A 20,669-nucleotide genomic window follows, 5' to 3' on the forward strand; every position below is an offset into this window, starting at 1 on the left:
GTGAAACCATCTGACCTAGACTATTCCATTTTCATCCATATATCTATCCAATGACCACTTAAATGCCCTTAAAGTTGGCGAGTCTACTACTGTTGCAGGCAGAGCGTTCCACGCCCCTACTACTCTCTGTGTAAAGAAACTACCTCTGACATCTGTCCTATATCTATCACCCCTCAACTTAAAGCTATGTCCCCTCGTGTTTGCCATCAACATCCGAGGAAAAAGGCTCTCACTATCCACCCTGTCCAGCTCTCTGATTATCTTATATGTCTCTATTAAGTCACCTCTTCTCCTCCTTCTCTCTAACGAAAACAACCTCAAGTCCCTCAGCCTTTCCTCGTAAGACCTTCCCTCCATACCAGGCAACATCCTAGTAAATCTCCTCTGCACCTTTTCCAAAGCTTCCACATCCTTCCTATAATGCGGTGACCAGAACTGCACGCAATACTCCAGGTGCGGCCGCACCAGAGTTCTGTACAGCTGCAGCATGACCTCGTGGCTCCTAAACTCGATCCCCCTACTAATAAAAGCTAACACACCATATGCCTTCTTAACAGTTCTATTAACCTGGGTGGCAACTTTCAGGGATTTATGTACCTGGACACCCAGATCTCTCTGCTCATCTACACTACCAAGAATCTTCCCATTAGCCCAGTATTCTGCAATCCTGTTACTCTTTCCGACGTAAATCACCTCACACTTTTCCGCATTAAACTCCATTTGCCATCTCTCAGACCAGCTCTGCAGCCTATCTATGTCCCTCTGTAACCTACAACATCCTTCGGCACTATCCACAACTCCACCGACCTTCGTGTCATCCGCAAATGTACTAACCCACCCTTCTACACCCTCATCCAGGTCATTTATAAAAATGACAAACAGGAGTGGCCCCAAAACAGATCCTTGCGGTACACCACTAGAAACTATCCTCCAGGATGAACATTTACCATCAACCACCACCCTCTGTCTTCTTTCAGCTAGCCAATTTCTGATCCAAAGCACTAATTCACCTTCAATCCCATACATCTGTATTTTCTGCAATAGCCTACCATGGGGAACTTTATCAAACGCCTTACTGAAATCCATATAGACCACATCCACGGCTTTACCCTCATCCACCTGTTTGGTCACCTTGTCAAAAAACTCAATACGTTTTGTGAGGCACGACCTACCCTTCACAAAACCGTGCTGACTACCTCATATGAACTTATTCTTTTCAAGATGATTATAAATCCTCTCTCTTATAACCTTTTCCAACATTTTACCCACAACCGAAGTAAGGCTCACAGGTCTATAATTACCAGGGCTGTCTCTGCTCCCCTTCTTGAACAAGGGAACAACATTTGCTATCCTCCAGTCTTCCGGCACTATTCCTGTCGACAATGACGACATAAAAATCAAGGACAAAGGCTCTGCAATCTCCTCCCTGGCTTCCCAGAGAATCCTAGGATAAATCCCATCTGGCCCAGGGGACTTATCTATTTTCACACTTTCCAAAATTGCTAACACCTCCTCCTTGTGAACCTCAATCCCATCTAGCCTAGTAGGCTGTATCTCAGTATTCTCCTCGACAACATTTTCTTTCTCCACTGTAAATACTGACGAAAAATATTCATTTAACACTTCCGCTATCTCCTCCGATTCCACACACAACTTCCCACTACTATCCTTGATTGGACCTAACCTATCTCTCGTCATTCTTTTACTACTGATCTACCTATAGAAAGCCTTAGGGTTTTCTTTGATCCTATCCGCCAATGACTTCTCGTGTCCTCTCCTTGCTCTTCTTATCTCTGCCTTTAGATCCTTCCTGGCTAGCTTGTAACTCTCAAGCGCCCTAACTGAGCCTTCACGTCTCATCGTAACATAAGCCGCCTTCTTCCTCTTGACAAGCTCTTCAAATTATTCAGTAAACCACGGCTCCCTCGCCCAACAACTTCCTCCCTGCCTGACAGGTACATACTTATCAAGGACACGCAGTAGCTGCTCCTTGAATAAGCTCCACATTTCGATTGTGCCCATCCCCTGCAGTTTCCTTCCCCATCCTACGCATCCTAAATCTTGCCTAATCGCATCATAATTTCCTTTCCCTCAGCTATAATTCTTGCCCTGCTGTCTATGCCTGTCCCTGCCCATCGCTAAGGTAAACCTAACCGAATTGTGATCACTATCACCAAAGTGCTCACCAACTTCTAAATCTAACACCTGGCCGGGTTCATTACCCAGTACCAAATCCAATGTGGCATCGCCCCTGGTTGGCCTGTCTACATACTGTGTCAGAAAACCCTCCTGCACACACTGGACAAAAACAGACCCATCTAAAGTACTCAAACTATAGTATTTCCAGTCAATATTTGGAAAGTTAAAGTCCCCCATAACCACTACCCTGTTACTCTCGCACCTGTCAAGAATCATCTTTGCTATCCTTTCCTCTACATCTCTGGAACTATTTGGAGGTCTATAGAAAACTCCCAACAGGGTGACCTCTCCTCTCCTGTTTCTAACCTCGGCCCAGACTACCTCAGTAGACGAGTCCTCAAACGTCCTTTCTGCCGCTGTAATACTTTCCTTGATTAACAATGCCACACCCCCCCCCCCCCGCCCTTTTACCCTCTTTTCTGTTCTTAGTGAAACATCTAAATCCCGGAACCCGCAAAATCCATTCCTGTCCCTGCTCTACCCATGTCTCTGAAATGGCCACAACATCGAGGTCCCAGGTACCAACCCATGCTGCAAGCACACGCACCTTATTCCGGATGCTCCTGGCGTTGAAGTAGACACATTTTAAACCAAGCTCTTTCTTGCCAGTGCCCTCTTGTGTCCTTATAACCTTATCTCTGCCCTCACTACTCTCAACATTCTGCACACTGGAACTACAATTTAGGTTCCCATCCCCCTGCTGAATTAGTTTAAACCCCCCCGAAGAGCACTAGCAAATCTCCCCCCCCCCCCCCCCCCCAGGATATTGGTACCCCTCTGGTTCAGGTGAAGACCATCCTGTTTGTAGAGGTCCCACCTACCCCAGAAAGAGCCCCAATTATCCAGGAAACCAAAACCCTCCCTCCTCCACCATCCCTGCAGCCACGTGTTCAACTCCTCTCTCTCCCTGTTCCTCACTTCGCTAGCACGTGGCACGGGCAACAACCCAGAGATAACAACTCTGTTTGTTCTCGCTCTAAGCTTCCACCCTAGCTCCCTGAATTTCTGCCTTAAATCCCCACCTGTCTTCCTACCTATGTCGTTGGTGCCTATGTGTACCACGACTTGGGGCTGCTCCCCCTCCCCCTTAAGGATCCCAATAACACGATCCGAGACATCACGTACCCTGGCACCTGGGAGGCAACACACCAACCGTGAGTCTCCCTCGTTCCCACAAAACCTCCTATCTGTTCCCCTAACTATGGAGTCCCCAATGACCAATGCTCTGCTCCTCTTACCCCTTCCCTTCTGAGCAACAGGGACAGACTCTGCGCCAGAGACCTGTATCCCATTGCCTACCCCTGGTAAGTCGTCTCCCCCAACAGTATCCAAAACGGTATACCTGTTGTTGAGGGAAACGGCCACAGGGGATCCCTGCACTGCCTGCTGGTTCTCTCTCCTTCCCCTGACGGTAACCCATCTACCTTCTTCTTTTACGTGAGGTGTGACTGCCTCCCGATAACTCCTCTCAATAATCCCCTCCACCTCCCGAATGATCCGAAGATCTTCCAGCTCCAGCTCCAGTTCCCTAACGCGGTCCTCGAGGAGCTGGAACTGGGTGCACTTCCCGCAGATGCAGTCAGCAGGGACACCCTTGGCGACCCTTACCTCCCACATTCTGCAGGAGGAACATTCAACTGCCTTAACCTCCATTGCCACTATCACACGATAAAACAAGAAGAGAAGTAGAAAAAGCCTTACCTTACCTACACACAATCGCGTCCTTATTTATGGTAAGAGGAGGAGGGCGGGTGGGAGACACTACAAGAGTAGTGTCTCGGGTTCAGAAACAGCCCAAATATATAGGTTTCTACTTACCCAGCAGTCCCTGCTCCACCGAAACTTCCGATGAAATTGACTTCCTAGCTGTTCACTCCTCGCTCGCAATGCCTGTGCTCCTGGAAAAGCTGCACAACAAAAAGGTAAGAGAATTTACACAGCCCAAATATATAGGTTTCTACTTACCCAGCAGTTCAACGCCACCGAAACTCCCGATGAAATTGACTTCCCAGCTGTTCACTCCTCGCTCGCAATGCCTGTGCTCCTGGAAAAGCTGCACAACGAAAAGGTAAGATAATTTACACAGCCCAAATATATAGGTTTCTACTTACCCAGCAGTCCCTGCTCCACCGAAACTCCCGATGAAATTGACTTCCCAGCTGTTCACTCCTCGCTCGCAATGCCTGTGCTCCTGGAAAAGCTGTTGTGTGTAAATGTATTTTTGCGTAATTTAAAAGTAGCTTGTTGTGAAATAAGCACATCCAAAATACACTTTGAGTGAAGACAGATGTGTCCCAAATAAATCAATAAATTTTACTAACACCATGTAAATAAATATGTCAACAGCAGGATCATGAAACACAGTTACATGTAAACAAATCAGAAGAGCTGCAGTCGAGAACAAATTTGCAGGGCTACGGGAAGTGTGAATATCTGCATTGCTGTTTCAAAGGGCCAGCACACTCACAGTGGGCCGAATGGCCTGTTTCTATGATTTATAATTTGGTATCCACTATGGATAGACTCAATGATATACAGGTTTATGAAGATATTGTTACAGTGTTCCCTGTTTATCGAGAGCTGAGGTTTCTGTGTCTTCACAAAACAGACCAGGTTCAATTTCTCATCAGAAAATTGAATTAGCCAACAGAGTTGTTATATTATGTAAGTTAATTTCAGTATTTCAGTCGAATACTTCTTGCAGCTCATGTGAAGAGGGGCAGAGAAGTGATAAGCGTCCCTTTGAATAGACATGCATACTGTCATAGCAAAGCACCTGGGATGGGCAGAAAACTGACAAGCCTTTTGGTTGTCACTCTGTGAATGTTTGTGTGCACATGTGTGTGTGAGTGTATGTGCGTGTGTGAGTGTGAGTGTATGTGTGTGAGTGTGTGTGTGTGACAGAGTGTGAGTGTGTGGGTGAGTGTATGTGTGTGTGTGAGTGTGTGTGTGTATGTGTGTATGTGTGTGTGTGTGTTTGTGTGTGTTTATGTCTGTGTGTGTTCGTTCGTGTGTGTGTGTGTGTGTTCGTGCATGTGTGTGTGTATGTGCTTTACCTTCTGGCAGGAGATAAAGTCAAGTCTGCTGATGTGTCATGGAAGGAGAAAAGATAACAACCCAGCTCACTTTCCAGCAATTCCATTAAAGACCATGTGAAGTCCACTGTGTAGATTCTTCTCATCTCCTGTCGTTGAGGAGGGCTTGCTAGAGATGCTTCTCAGCGCCGCCTGAAGATAACTTTTTTCAGTGAATACAGGTGGCCTGCCTGCATGTACTCAGAGGTTGGACTGTGTGACAGCTTTGGTGCAACGTGTCTCATCTGCTTTCTTCAGGGGTGGGCAAGTGATCAGCCTTGGTGGGTTTTTTTGCCTGCAACAGAGCTCTGATCCAAAAATACTTTTTTAAAATTATTTTTCAATTAACTGGTGTACAGATATGTCTGTGTGCGTGAGTGTGAGATGCTAAGGTAAAAAAAGGGTCTTTAAAATTCAATGTTGGCACTTCAAAAATTTTAATCTGTGTGTGTGTTTTATGTCATTACTAGTTTAGACTTATTTTCTAATAACCTGATAATTTTGTTGTTCAATAAAGAAACCTGGTTAATGTTTTCAATTCTGTGAAAAATAGTTACATGATGGTCCGTATGTGCAAGTGGGAATACTTGAAATAATACTTGGTGACCTGTGCAGAAGTGGGACTGAATTCACAGTGCTCTCCTCCCTTCTCGGTCATAACATCCAGTCCTGACCCTGTTACATTCAGCAGCTACTCACCCAGATCCCACTCTCATCAACACTGAACATTGTTACCGAAACCCTTTAGATGCTGTTTACATAACGAGAAAAAAGTTCAAAGTTCATTGTAGCTGGATGCAAAGTTTATTTATTTAGACATCACTCAGAAATCGCGTTAGACATTCCTACAATCGGTAACGTAAATTGTCAATGCAAGAAGCGTTTTCACTTGGTTGAATAATTTTAGTATGAGGAATGTTCCAGCATCATAAACCAGTGGAATGTGCTGACTGAGCTGTGTCTTCATCACTTCTGGACAGTCAAACAGTTCACCCTTCATTCTGTTCTGATTCACTTTCCCAAAGAGGATCGACAGATTCTCAAATCTGGGACGGGATTTTCTTATTTTGATTTTTTATCTCCTGACCATGTGCTCCAAACATCGGATAAACCTTGTGTCGTGTCCCAGTCTCAGTTTAACGATGAAGGGTCACTGTCCTGAAACGTTAACTCTGCTTCTCTCTCCACAGATGTTACCGGACCTGCTGAGTATTTCCAACATTTCTTGCTTTTAGTACACAAACTTATCGTCACTTTGTACGTTCCACTGAACCGTGTATTTAATGGTTCACCCTGTAAAGGTAGAAATATCAATACTTCATCCCCTGGTTTAAAATTTTTGGTCTTTGCGTTCTTGTCTGACCATTTTTTGCACATGTTTTGTCAGTCAACCTATTTGAAAGGACTAAAACCTGTAGACTCATTCGATGAATCTCTAGCTGCAAATAAATACAGTCTAGCCCTTTATCCCAATCATGCAGATCTTCGTGACAGTGTGATCTGATTATTGTTTTGAGACTTTGATTGTATGTCTTTAAAGCCCCCTGTGTCTGTGGGTGACATGCTGAAGATTTTAACTTTCTGATACTCACATTGCTCATAACGTCTTGAAAAGATTTTGACATGAAATTAGAACCCTCATATGCTTGATCTTCAAGTAGTAATCCATATCTCGTAATGAATTGGTTCAACTTCTCTACTACTACTTTATCAGTAATTGTCCTCAAATGAATGGCCACTGGATATCAAGCAGGCATACCAATGATAGTAAATATATATTGATTTCCTGTTTTTTTTGGCATGGGTCCTGCACAGTCTACCAATAAGCTACTAAATGGTTCCTTAATATTCTTTGGCCTACCTGTCTCGAGAGACAATGGGTAAGCGCCTGGAGGTGGTCAGTGGTTTTTGAAGCAGCGCCTGGAGTGGCTATAATTCTGGACTGACAGGCCCTTCCACTGGTGCTGCAGGTAAAATTGGTTGTCGGTGCTGTGACACAGTTGGCTCTCTCCTTGCGCTTCTGACTTTTTTCCTGCCAACTGCTCAGTCTCTTCGACTCGCTACGGTTCAGCTCCGCCTTTATGGTTGCCCACCACTCTGGCGATTGCTGGCAACTGACTCCCACGACTTGTGATCAAGGTCACAGGACTTCATGTCTCATTTGCAGACGACTTTAAAGCGGAGACAAAGACGGCCGGTGGGTCTGATACCAGTGACGAGCTTGCTGTACAATGTGCCTTTGGTAATCCTGCCATCTTCCATGCAGCTCAGATGGCCAAGCCATCTCCGGCACCGCTGGCTTAGTAGGGTGCATATGCTGGGGATGTTGGCCGCCTTGTGGGCTTTAGTGTTGGAGATACGGTCCTGCCACCTGATGCCAAGGATCCTCCGGAGGCAGTGAAGATGGAATGAATTGAGACGTCGCTCTTGGCTGACGTACATTGTCCAGGTCTCGCTGCCATAGAGCAAGGTACTGAGGACACAGGCTTGATGCACTTGGATTTTGTGTTCTGTGTCAGTGAGCCATTTTCCCACACTCTCTTGGCCAGTCTGGACATAGCAGTGGATGCCTTTCCCGTGCGCTTGTTGATTTCTGCATCGAGAGACAGGTTACTGGTGATAGTTGAGCACAGGTAGGTGAACTCTTGAACCACTTCCAGTGTGGTCACCGATAGTTATGGATGGGGCATTCGCGATGTCCTGTCCCATGATGTTCGTTTTCTTGAGGCTGATGGTTAGGCTAAATTCGGTGCAGGCAGCTGCAAACCTGTCGATGAGACTCTGCGGACACTCTTCAGTGTGAGATGTTAATGCAGGATCGTCAGCAAAGAGGAGTTCCCTGATGAGGACTTTCTGTACTTTGGTCTTCGCTCTTAGACGGGCAAGGTTGAACAACCTGTCACCTGATCTTGTGTGGAGGAAAATTCCTTCTTCTGAAGACTTGAACGCATGTGAGAGCAGCAGGGAGAAGAAGATCCCAAACAGTGTAGATGCGAGAACACAGCCCTGTTTCACGCCACTCAGGAAACGAAAGCTGTCATGTTGTCATGGAATGAGGTGATGATACTTAGTAGCTTTGGTGGGCATCCAATCTTTTCTAGTAGTCTGAAGAGACCACGTCTGCTGACAAGGTCAAAGGCTTCAGTGAGATCAATGAAAGCAATGTAGAGGGGCATCTGTTGTTCACGGAAATTCTCCTGTAGCTGTCGAAGTGAGAACTGCATGTCAATGGTGGATCACTCTGCTCGAAAGCCACACTGTGCCTCAGGGTAGACACGCTCAGCCAGCTTCTGTAGCCTGTTTAAAGCGACTCGAGCGAAGACTTTCCCCACTATGCTGAGCAGGGAGATTCCACGGTAGTTGTTGCAGTCACCGCGGTTTCCCTTGTTCTTATAGAGCGTGATGATATTGGCATCGCGCATGTCCTGTGGTACTGCTCCCTCTTCCCAGCACAGGCAAAGCAGTTCGTGCAGTGCTAAAAGTCTAGCAGGCTTGGCACTCTTGATAATTTCAGGGGTAATGCCGTCCTTCCCAGGGGCTTTTCTGCTGGCTAGAGAATCAATGGCATCACTGAGTTTCGATTATGTTGGCTGTACGTCCAGCTATGGGAATTAGTTGTGCTGGTTTTTTGGTAGGTTGCGGTTTTCCCACCATTTTGTATGAATGGCATGTCCTACAAAATTGCCTCATGTTCTTTGTAAGGAGTGGCCAGTAATAATGTTGACTTATACGTGAGTTTATCTTTTGAATCCGCCTATGTCCTGCTAGAGGACAGCAATGTGCTAACCTTAATCATTTCTGGTGATACTTAGGTGGTACCATTATCTGTTGAATAACTTTCCACTGTTCATCTGCAGGTCTGTGATGCGATCGCCATTTCCTCGTCAGAACACCATGCTCAACGTAATAGCCTTCTGGAACTCCTTTTGCCTCAGTTTCTGTCAGAGCCAACAGTGCTATTCTATGTTACTGTGGATCAGCTTGTTGTGCTGCAATTATAGAAGATTTATTAAACAGTCCACCTGGATTATCCAAATCACCAAATACATTTTTCAGATACTCGGCTATCTGTTTGTGGTGAAAATTTAATCTCAGACAATGGAACCTCTTTAGCCGTTACTCAGGTAACTACCCACATAGGAAATATTCCCGGAATTTGTTTCTGTAATTCTTCTGTTTCTTTAACTTCACTTGTTTTACCTGTAATTATAGGATAAACTTATACTTTTGATCCAGCCAAATCATTTCGTAAGAGTAGGTCAATTCCCTCTACTGGCAAACTATCCACAACTCCTACAGTTACCATCCCAGATATTAGGTCACATTTTAGGTGTACTCTGTGTAAAGGTACGGGTATATCCTCCCCACAAATTCCATTAATTAAAACTTTAGTGTTCAGTGCGCTCTCTGGTGGAAATGTTTAATGTTTCCCCAGCAAAATGGTTTGGGTTGCTCCTGTATCCCTCGGTATAATGATAGGTTTTTCTATCTTCCTTAAAAGATATGGAGTTACTTTTCCCTTTGACAAGAATTCATTATAACTTTCAGGTATCTTATCCTTACTTTCAACACATACTTCTTGTTTTTGTGTCTGGTTTTAAAGTTACCATTACAGCTACAACCTGGTCTGCTGTACTCTCTGTCAGAGTCGCTTTCTCTGCAGTAGTATTGTGTATCTCAACAAGTCTCATGGGTTTACCTCGTAACTTCCAGCATTCTGACCGAAGATGTCCTACCTTGTGGCAATGATAACACTTTGGCTTGCTGTCTTCATTTCTACCCTCAGCACATTCCTTTCTGGCCTGGGGAGGTGATCCTGGGGCATTCCCAACTGCTCTCTCTTGTCCACGGATACTTGCCTTCCTTTCACTCTCCCACTTCCTGTCCTTCTCGGGTTTATGGGGGTGATGGATAAAAGGTTTTGGCTTATTCACAAGTTCAAAATCATCAGCAACTTCTTCTGCTTTCCTGGCTTTTAAAACTTTCATGTATTTTCCTAAGTGCACACTACTGAAGGGATCCAATTTTCAATCTCTTTCAAAGGATTCAGTTCTCTCAGGTTCTCATACGTGGGTTCCATCCTGAATGCCCGTATCCAGCGATCAAATTAATTTCCTTCACCCTCTCAAATTCTACATATGTCTGCCCAGCCAATCACCATTAGTTCCAAAACCTCTGACGGTACGATTTCGGTACTAACTCATAGGCAACAAGAATGGCCTTTTTTGCTATTGCATAATCTGCAGAATCTTCTTCAGGAAGCATGGCAAAAATATCATGAGCTCTGCTCATCAACCTGCTTTACACAAGCACTGGCCAGTTTTCCTTTGGCCATTTCATTTCTTTGGCTACTTCTTCAAAAGATATGAAAACATGCCTCTCCATCTCTTTCTGTAAACCTCAGGACAGCTTGTATACATTTAAACAGCTTCCCATTGGGTCCTGGGCTGGATTCAGATTCTTCCTGACTGGAATGTATCCTGGATTCAATAACACTCCTTTGTCTTAATTCCATTTTTTTAAAATTTGATTCCCTTGCTCCTTTTTCACTTTCTCTCTGAAATTCAAATCAAGTCTTTCCGATGCTATTTCTTTTCATTTTTTTCTTTTTTTCCTTGTCAAGTTTTCTTAATTCTTTTTATTTGTCTTGCTCAATGTATTTTTTTTCGTTTATAACTGTATTCCAGTCAATATCACCGCATCACTCTCTGACTGACTATCTGCTAGTTCTTCTTCTTCCAACAAGTTCAATTGCTGGACGATTACATCAAATTTCTCTACTTTTGTGGCACCTGATTTTAACTCTAACCCCAATTTTGAGGCGAGTTCTATCAATTTAACCTTGGTTAAAGTTTTCAAGACACTGAGTGACACATTTACCTTTCCCAGAAACTCTGTTGCATCGGCTAATGCCATTCCGATACTGTACCCGACACCCTTGCACAAGAAACATGGTTCCTTTTTTTCATTTCAAATTTCCCCTTGTAATTCATGTAATTAGCATAGAAACATAGAAAATAGGAGCAGGATTAGGCCATTCGGCCCTCGGAGTCTGCTCCACCATTCATTATGATCATGGCTGATCATCCAACTCAGTAGTCTGTTCCCGCTTTTGCCCCATATCAATTGATCCCTTTTGGACCCAAGAACTATATGTAGCTCCTTCTTGAAAACATGCAAGATTTTGGCCTCAACAGCTTTCTGTGGTAGAGAATTCCACAGACTCACCACTCTCTGGGTGAATACATTTCTCCTCATCTCAGTCCTGACAGGTTTATCCCTTATCCTTAGATTATGACCCCAGGTTCTGGACTCCCCCACCATCGGAAACATTCTTTCTGCATCTACCCTTTCAATTTCTGTTGGAATCTGATAGGATTCTATGATATTTCCCACTCACTCTTCTGAACTCCAGTGAATGTAATGCTAACTGACTCAATCTCTCCTCATATGTCAGTCCCACTATCCCAGGAATCAGTCTGGTAAACATCCGCTGCACTCCCTCTATAGCAAGAACATCCTTCCTCAGGGCGGCTCAGTGGCGCTGTGGTTAGCACCGCAGCCTCGTAGCTCCAGCGACCCGGGTTCAATTCTGGGCACTGCCTGTGTGGAGTTTGCAAGTTCTCCCTGTGGCTGCGTGGGTTTCCTCCGGGTTCTTCTGTTTCTTCCCACATGTGAAAGACTTGCAGGTTGGTAGGTTAATTGGCTGTTATAAATTGCCCCTCGTTTAGGTGGGTGATAGGGACAGGTGGGGATGTGGTAGGAATATGGAATTAGTGTAGGATTAGTATAAATGGGTGGTTGATGGTCAGCACAGACTCGGTGGGCTGAAGGGCCTGTTTCAGTGCTGTATCTCTAATCTAAAAAAAATAAGGAGACCAAAGCTGCACACAATATTCAAGGTGTGGCCTCAGCAAGGCCCTGTATAATTGCAGCAAGACATCCCCACCCCTGTACTTGAATCCACTCGCCATGAAGGCCAACATAGCATTTGCCTTTTTTACCACCTGTTGCACCTACATGCTTACCTTCAGCGACTGGTGTTCGTGAACACCCAGATCTCGCTGCATATTCCCCTCTCCCAATTTATAGCTTTTCAGATAATAATGTGCCTTCCTGCTTTTGCTACCAATGTGGATAACCTCACATTTATCCGCATTATACTGCAGCTGCCATGCATTAGCCCACTCACTCCACTTGTCCAAATCACCCTGAAGCCTCTCTGCAACCTCCTCACAACTCATCCTCCCATCCAGTTTTTTGTCATCTGCAAATTTGGAGATATTACATTCAGTTCCCCATCTAAATCACCAATGTATATTGTGAATAGCTGTGGTCCAAGCGCCAATCCCTGGGGTACCCCACTAATCACTGCCTGCCATTCGGAAAAATACCCATTTATGCCTACTCTTTCTTTCCTGTCTGCCAATCAATTTTCTATCCATCACAATACAGGACCCCCAATCCCATGCACTTTAATTTTACATGCTAATTTATTATGTGGGACTTTGCTGAAAGCCTTCTGAAAGTTCAAATAAACCACATCCACTGGCTCCCACTCATCAACTCTACTAATTACATCCTCGAAAAGTTCTACTAGATTTGTCAAGCATGATTCCCCTTTCGTAAATCCATGCTGATTCTGCCCGATTCTACCAATGTGCTGTAAGTGCTCTGCTATAAAATCTTTGATAATGGACTCTAGACTTTTCCCACGACCGACGTCAGGCTGACTGGTCTTTAATTCCCTGCTTTCTCTCTACCTCCCTTTTTAAGTAGTGGGGTTACATTAGCTACCCTCAAATCTGTAGGAACTGTTCCAGAGTCTATAGAATCTTGGAAGATGATCCACTATTTCTCGGGCCACTTCCTTAATTACTCTGGGATGCATACCATCAGGCCCTGGGGATTTATTGGCCTTCAATCCCATCAATTTCCCCAACACCATTTCTCCACCCATACTGCTTTCTTTCAGTTCCTTTCTCTCACTAAACCCTGTGTTCACCAACATTTCTGGTATGCTATTTGTGTCCTCCTTTGTGAAGACAGAAGCAAAGTATGCATTTAGTTGGTCAGCCATTTCTTTATTATCCATAATAAATTCCCTGTTTCTTACTGTAAGGGACCTGCATTTGTTTTCACCAATCTTTTTCTCTTCACTTACAAAGAACAAAGAACAGTACAGCACAGGAACAGGCCATTCGGCCCTCCAGGCCAGCGCCAATCTTGATGCTTGCCTAAACTAAAACCTTCTGCACATCCGGCGACCGTATCCTTCTATTCCCTTCCTATTCATATATTTGTCAAGATGCCTCCTAAATGTCTCTATGGTACCTGCTTCCACGCCCTTCCCCGGCAGCAAGTTCCAGGCACTCACCACCCTCTGTGTCAAGAACTTGCCTCGCACATCCCCTCCAAATTTTGCACCTCTCACATTAAACCCATGTCCCCGAGTAACTGACTCTTGCACCCTGGGAGAAAGCTTCTGACGATCCACTCTGTCCATGCCGCTTATAACTTTGAAAACCTGTCGCCCCTCCACCTCTGTCGTTCCAGTGAAAACTATCCGAGTTTATCCAACCTCTCTTCATAGCTAATGCCCTCCAGAGAAGGCAACATCCTGGTAAACCTCTTCTGTACCCTCTCCAAAGCCTCCACATCTTTCTGGTAGTGTGGCGACCAGAATTGCACGCAATATTCTAAGTGTGGCCTTACTAAAGTTCTGTGCAGCTGCAGCATGACTTCCCAATTTTTATATTCTCTGCCCCAACCAATGAAGGCAAGCATGCCGTATGCCTTCTTGACTACCTTATCCACCTGCGTTGCCACTTTCAGTGACCTGTGCGCCTGTATGCCCATATCTCTCTGCCTGTCAATACTCCTAAGGATTCTGACATCTACTGTATACTTCCCACCTGCATTAGACCTTCCAAAATGCATTACCTCACATTTGTCCGGATTAAACTCCAACTGCCATTTCTCCACCCAAGTCTCCAACCGATCTATATCCTGCTGTATCGTCTGATAATCCTCATCACTATCCACAACTCCTCCAACCTTTGTGTCATACCGATAAAAACTTTTACAGTAAGTTGTTATGTTCCCTGCAAGCTTGCTTCTGTACTCTATATTGCCCTTCTGAATCAATACCTTGATCCTCCTTTGCTGAATTCTAAACATCTCCCAATCCTCTGGTCTGTTGCTTTTCCTGGCAAATTTATATGCCTCTTCCTTGGATCTAATGATATCTCTAATTTCCCTTGTCAGCCATGGTTTGGCTCCCTTTCCCGCTTTACTTTTGCATTGATTTAACATGAGTGGCAAATGAACCAAAGAACATGAGGAAAACATATTTTTTGATGCAGCTGGTAGTTGGATCTGGAATGCGCTGTCTGAGAGTGTGGTGGAGGGATATTCAATCGTGGCGTTGAAATGGGAATTAGATAATTATCTGAATATAAAGAATTGCGGGAAATATAGGGAAAAGATGGAGGAGTGGGATGAGTTGTGTTGCTCTTGTAGAGTCCAGCATAGACATGATCAGTGTCCTTCTGTGATTCCATGGTTCTTTGCTTCAATGTTAAATTTCCTCACCTCCAAGTGTAAACACCTCTATTTCTACTTGATTAAACCCCCTCATAATTATAAAGAACTCTGTCTACTCTCGAACTTCACTTTTGGAGAGAAAGGAGTCCCAGTCTGTCCAATCATTCATTAAAGTTCTACCATCTTACTGACAATGCCATTCTTACAATTTTTTCACACATCCTCCAGTATTTTTATAATCTTATTTTACGATGAAGACAGTAACTATGCACAGTTCTCTGACCATAGTATATCTTAGACCACGCTGATTCTATGAAAAACTCTCATTGAGTTTAAAACCTTTATTAAACCTCCCCTTACACTACCCAACAATCCTAGTATGTTTCCAGAACAGAAGTCACCCATGTCTTGTATAATTCTGCTAAATCTCTCAGACTTTGATATCGGTCCTAAAGTATGGTCCCAAAAATTGCTTCAGCTGAGGTCTAACCAGTTATTTATACAAGTTAAGCATCTCCTCATTGTTCAGTGTTAGAACCTGAAATAGACTCCGAAAAGGTATGGGATAGTAAATATATATAAATTAGGCATTTACAGGACAAATGGGATTCAGTAGGGAAGTGGGATTAATTACATTAATTTTTCAAAGTCGCAGCACAGAAACCATGGACTGAAAAGAATCGCGCTGTGTTTTAAGATTTGATGAATCTCATGGTACCGGGACTTTAAACCAAGGTCTATACAGGCAACATAGGCAAGGTACCACTGAGCTACACCAATGGTTGGGTTAACATTATCGCACACGGACTTCTTTGTGTCTCAGTAACAGGCAGCGACTCAGACATGAGGGTGTGTTCACAATATTCAGTGTTGGCTGCACTTCACAGGGCTCTTTAACCTTCCAAAATAAGTAGAGGCAAAAGCAGTTACACTGGCTAAGAGTGGGGCAGGGACCTCATAAATAGTAAAAGGCTTTTCCGGTAGCAACTGTTCATCTGTACAGCATAACACGCTCTACTTATACTTCACGGGAAGCAAACAAATAGACAAGCAGATCTCCCCCGTACTCTCCGTGTAATCATTGGATGTGAAATGGCTTTCCAGCATGGCAAGACTCCAGATAATAAATGGATTTGTCCAAATCTAATAGGGGCTGCACAGAGATAAAGAAACGGAACATCCAAGGCTGGAATTCAAAAGTCCCGCATGCTTAACATTTTTAGGCTGTTATGACATGGAAGCCTTCCTCTATTCACAATCCCAATTTCTCTGCTAAAATTCTGGACAATACCCAAGAATTAACATTTCACTCTCAGGCTATTCACTTAGCCTACGAGCTCTGTCTGTACAGAATGTGATTGAATCAAATTTTACACCTACAACTAATACAAGGGCTACTGTTCAACCATATCAACACCAGGGCTATTGTTCCTGATACTGTTCATCCACATCAATGCCAGGGCCATTGTTCCTGAGACTGTTCATCCACATCAATGCCAGGGCTATTGTTCCTGAGACTGTTCATCCACATCAACACCAGGGCTATTGTTCCTGAGACTGTTCATCCACATCAATGCCAGGGCTATTGTTCCTGAGACTGTTCATCCACATCAATGCCAGGGCTATTGTTCCTGAGACTGTTCATCCACATCAACACCAGGGCTATTGTTCCTGAGACTGTTCATCCACTTCAATGCCAGGGCTATTGTTCCTGAGACTTTTCATCCACATCAACAACAGGGCTATTGTTCCTGAGACAGTTCATGGACATCAAGACCAGGGCTATGGTTTCTGAGACTGTTCATCCACATCAGCACCAGGTCAATTGTTCCTGAGTCTGTTCATCCACATCAAAACCAGGACTATTGTTCCTGAGTCTGTTCATCCACATCAACAGCAGGACTATTGTTCCTCAGTCTGTTCAGCAAATCAACACCAGGGTTATCGTTCCTGAGACTTTTCGTCTACTTCAACACCAGGGTTATTGTTCCTGAGACTGTTCATCCACATCAATACCAGGGCTATTGTTCCTGAGTCTGCTCATCCTCATCAACACCAGGGCTATTGTTCCTATGACTTTCAATCCACATCCAAACCAGGGCTATTGTTCCTGATACTGTTCATCCACATTAACAACAGGTCTATTGTTTCTGAAACTGTTCATCCACATTAGAACAAGGACTATTGTTCCTGAGACTGTTCACCCTCACCAACACCAGGGCTATTGTTCCTGAGACTGTTCATCCACATCCAAACCAGGGCTATTGTTCCTGATACTGTTCATCTACATCAACACCAGGGTTATTATTCCTGAGACTGTTCAGCCACATCAACACTTGAGATCGTAGTAAAAGAAGTTGCAAAGCAGTTTATGAAAAACATTTCTCGAATTTTGCAATTATTTTGTTTTCCATCTTCTCTAATGACTCTATTGTGTGCAGAAAATAGTACATTACATCAGTTTATTCACTGGACTGTAACTAATATCCCTGAAAACATTCCCTAGATGACTGCCCCCATGGAGGTGGCTCTGTGCTATTAATATGGGTTAGCGTGAAGAAGTGTCTGCATTGACGTTTCACAGAAGGAATGGGGTACCCTGTAATTTATCAGGTCGAGCTCATTTACTACCCGATTCTTGCAGCCGTCAGTATTCCTGGTAAGACAGTTAAATGATGCATTGAAAGATGAATATCAATGTGTGACTCTTCATGTTATATTTACCCTCTTTGATGGCATCAGTTAAGGAGCAAGTGATTGTCATGTTCTCTCAATGTGATTTATTAATTAAAGTTATATTGTGGCTTGCATTTTCAGCACAGAAAATGCTAAAATATCAATTCCCTTTAATGTTTACAATGGAAACTTTTCACAGTGTTTGCATGGACAGCAGATCAGAAATAAATGAGCAATTTTAAATCTCCTGATATTGTGAAGTGGATTACACGTGTAACTGAGAATTCTCGGAGTTATTGTGTTTTTATTTTATTTCAATTTGTCCTTTCGTGTAACAGCAGAATTTCTCTTGTTTGCATGGATTTGAATTCAGCTTTGATTTTGTTTCTCAATGGAAGTGGAAGGGAACTCCTGCTGATTTCTGTTACTGGCGCATGAGCCACCCCTCGAGATATTTCCATTCTTCACTTTGCTTGGTCAATATTTTAAAAGAAGAGGAGAGTTCACTATCAATGTTGTACAAACAATAGTCTAACAGGACAAGAATGCGCTTCCCAACTTGGACAGTCTGTATTGTAACAGGACGAGAGTGTGCTCTCCATGTTGGACAGACCGTAACCGAACAGTATACTCTCCAGAATAATGAAAACAAAATACTGCAGATGCTGGAAATCTGAAATAAAAACAGAAAGTTCTGCAATACACAACAGGTCTGGCAGCCTCTGTGGAGCCAGGAACAGAGTTAAAGTTTAGGGTCTGTGACATTTCATCAGAACCGGCAAAGGTTAGGAATCTGATAGGCTTTGATCAAGTGAATGGGGGGAGGGGAAAAAAAGAACAAAAGGAAAGGTGTACGATAGGGTAGAGGGCAAAAGAGATTAAATGACAAAGCTGTCATGGAACAAAGGCAAAGGAGCATTTAGCAATATGGAAAGACAAGGTATTAGTCCAGAGAGAGTGTTAATGGCAGAGAAATGAACATATCTGTTCAAAAGTAAAAACCTGAAAAACAAGTTAAGACAGGCCCATGGTTAAAGGTGGAATAAAGTAAAATAAAACAAATAAAATGCAATAAAATGGAATGAAAAGAAAGCCATGCTCTGAAATTGTTTAACCCATTGTTGAGTCTAGAAGGCTGTAGAGTGACTAATGAGAAGATAATGTGCTGTTCCTCGAGCTTGCTTTGATGTTCACTGGAACACTGCTGCAGACCACTGACAGGGAACAGGGTGGTGAATTACAATAGCAAGCAATAGAATGCTTGGGGTAATGTTTTTGGACTGAATGGAGGTGTTCCAGACATCAGTCACCCGAACTGTGTTTGGTTTACCCAGTGTAGAGGCAATCACATTGTGAACAGTGAATATTATATACTAGATTGAAAGAAGAACAAGTAAATTCCTGCTTCACCTGGAATGAGGCTTTGGAGTCTTGGATGGTGAAGAGAGAAGAGATGAAAGCGGAGGTATTATACACCCTGCGAAAGCATGGGAAGATGCTGTGGGAAGGGGGCGAGGTGTCACGGAGGGAATCATCCCTTTGGAATACTGAAAGGGGAGGGGAGGGGAAGGGACGATGTGCTTGGTGGTAGTAGCACACTGGAGGTGTTGGAAATCGCAGAGGATGATATTTTTGATGTGAAGACTGGTCGAATAGGAGGTGAGGGCAAGGGAAACCATGTCGCAGTTCTGGGAGGGAGGGGAAGATTTAGGCAGTAGTGCGGGAAATGGTTCAGACATAGCTCAGGGTCTTCTCACCCACAGCTGAGGAAAAAGGAAGACATATCAGAAGCGTTGTTGTTGAAGGTAGGATCATCAGAACCCAACAGGGCGCAGCTGATGTGCAACTACTTACCTTTGGAGACAGTCGTGTTTTGGGTCCCAGAATTCTCCAGAAAAACGTCAATACTTTTGGCTTTTACCACAGCATATGTTTCGCTCTCTGAGGGCCAGAACCTGTTTTACTCTTTAATTTTCCCATACCTGTTTTGCCACAGATTTCCCTGCGAAAAATAAATAGTTCTTTAAATTAAACTTGCATTTAATTCAGATCTGAACATCTTATATTTTCAGGCTGTCTTAATCAACTGTAAATGATTCTCCAAAAATGTTGGGGGACAGTGTTGAGGAAAATTTCATGTTTTCTGTTTCTTACAGTTAACTTGGTGGCGATTGTGATTTTGTCTCGAGGAAAGTGCGGTCTCTACAAATGTATCACTCACTATCTGGTGGCCATGGCAGTGGCGGATCTAATGGTGATTGTCATCCATGTGGTATTACACAAGATTAATATCATGTACTTTCCAATTAGTTTCCTGTTTATAACTCCTGTGTGTACGGTGAACCTTGTCTCGTATACACTGCAGCTTTAGACTATTCTGTCTGGTTTACTGTCGCCTTCACGTTTGATCACTTTGTAACAATTTGCTGTCAGAAGCTGCAATCAAAATATCACACAGAGAAAACAGCCACCGTGGTTATCACCATCTTGTTTGTGGTGAGCTGTCTTGTAAATATTCCCTATTACTATGCAGTTGACCCTGTATTTATAATTGACAATGTACCTTGGTATTGTGTTGCCACTGCTGATTACCTCACTTCCCCCTTGTGGAGGGCATACGAGTGTATCAACGGCATCATAACCCCTATCTTACCAATCCTTTTAATTCTGTTGTTTAATGCTTTGACCGTCAGACACATTATAATGGCAAATAGAATCCGCAAGGGACTCCGGAGCAACAGTCAGAATCAGAATGATCCAGAGGTGAAGAATCGGAGGAATTCCATGATTTTACTTTTCACTCTTTCTGCAAATTTCATACTGTTGTGGATGACGTTTGTTGCCCTTGTGATAGACCAGCCAGAGGAAAACTTTTACTATACAGACAAATATTACACTAACCCGATATATATTGCCCAACAAGTTGGGTACATGTTTCAGCTTCTCAGTTCCTGCACAAACACTTGTATCTATGGACTGACACAGAGGAAATTCAGAGAGGAGTTGAAGAATGGGGTGAAATATTTGTTTACAATGAATGGGAAATTGTGTCAATAACAATTAAAGAACATTGATCTGGGGCAGGGCTTAAAGGTTTACAAGACCCTTGCTTTGATATTCATTGTGGGCAGGTGAATGACAATGAGAAGACTGATTATCTTTAACAAGATTCTG

The sequence above is a fragment of the Heterodontus francisci genome, unplaced genomic scaffold (assembly GCF_036365525.1).
Source record: "Heterodontus francisci isolate sHetFra1 unplaced genomic scaffold, sHetFra1.hap1 HAP1_SCAFFOLD_78_2, whole genome shotgun sequence".
In the NCBI taxonomy this organism is placed as follows: domain Eukaryota; kingdom Metazoa; phylum Chordata; class Chondrichthyes; order Heterodontiformes; family Heterodontidae; genus Heterodontus; species Heterodontus francisci.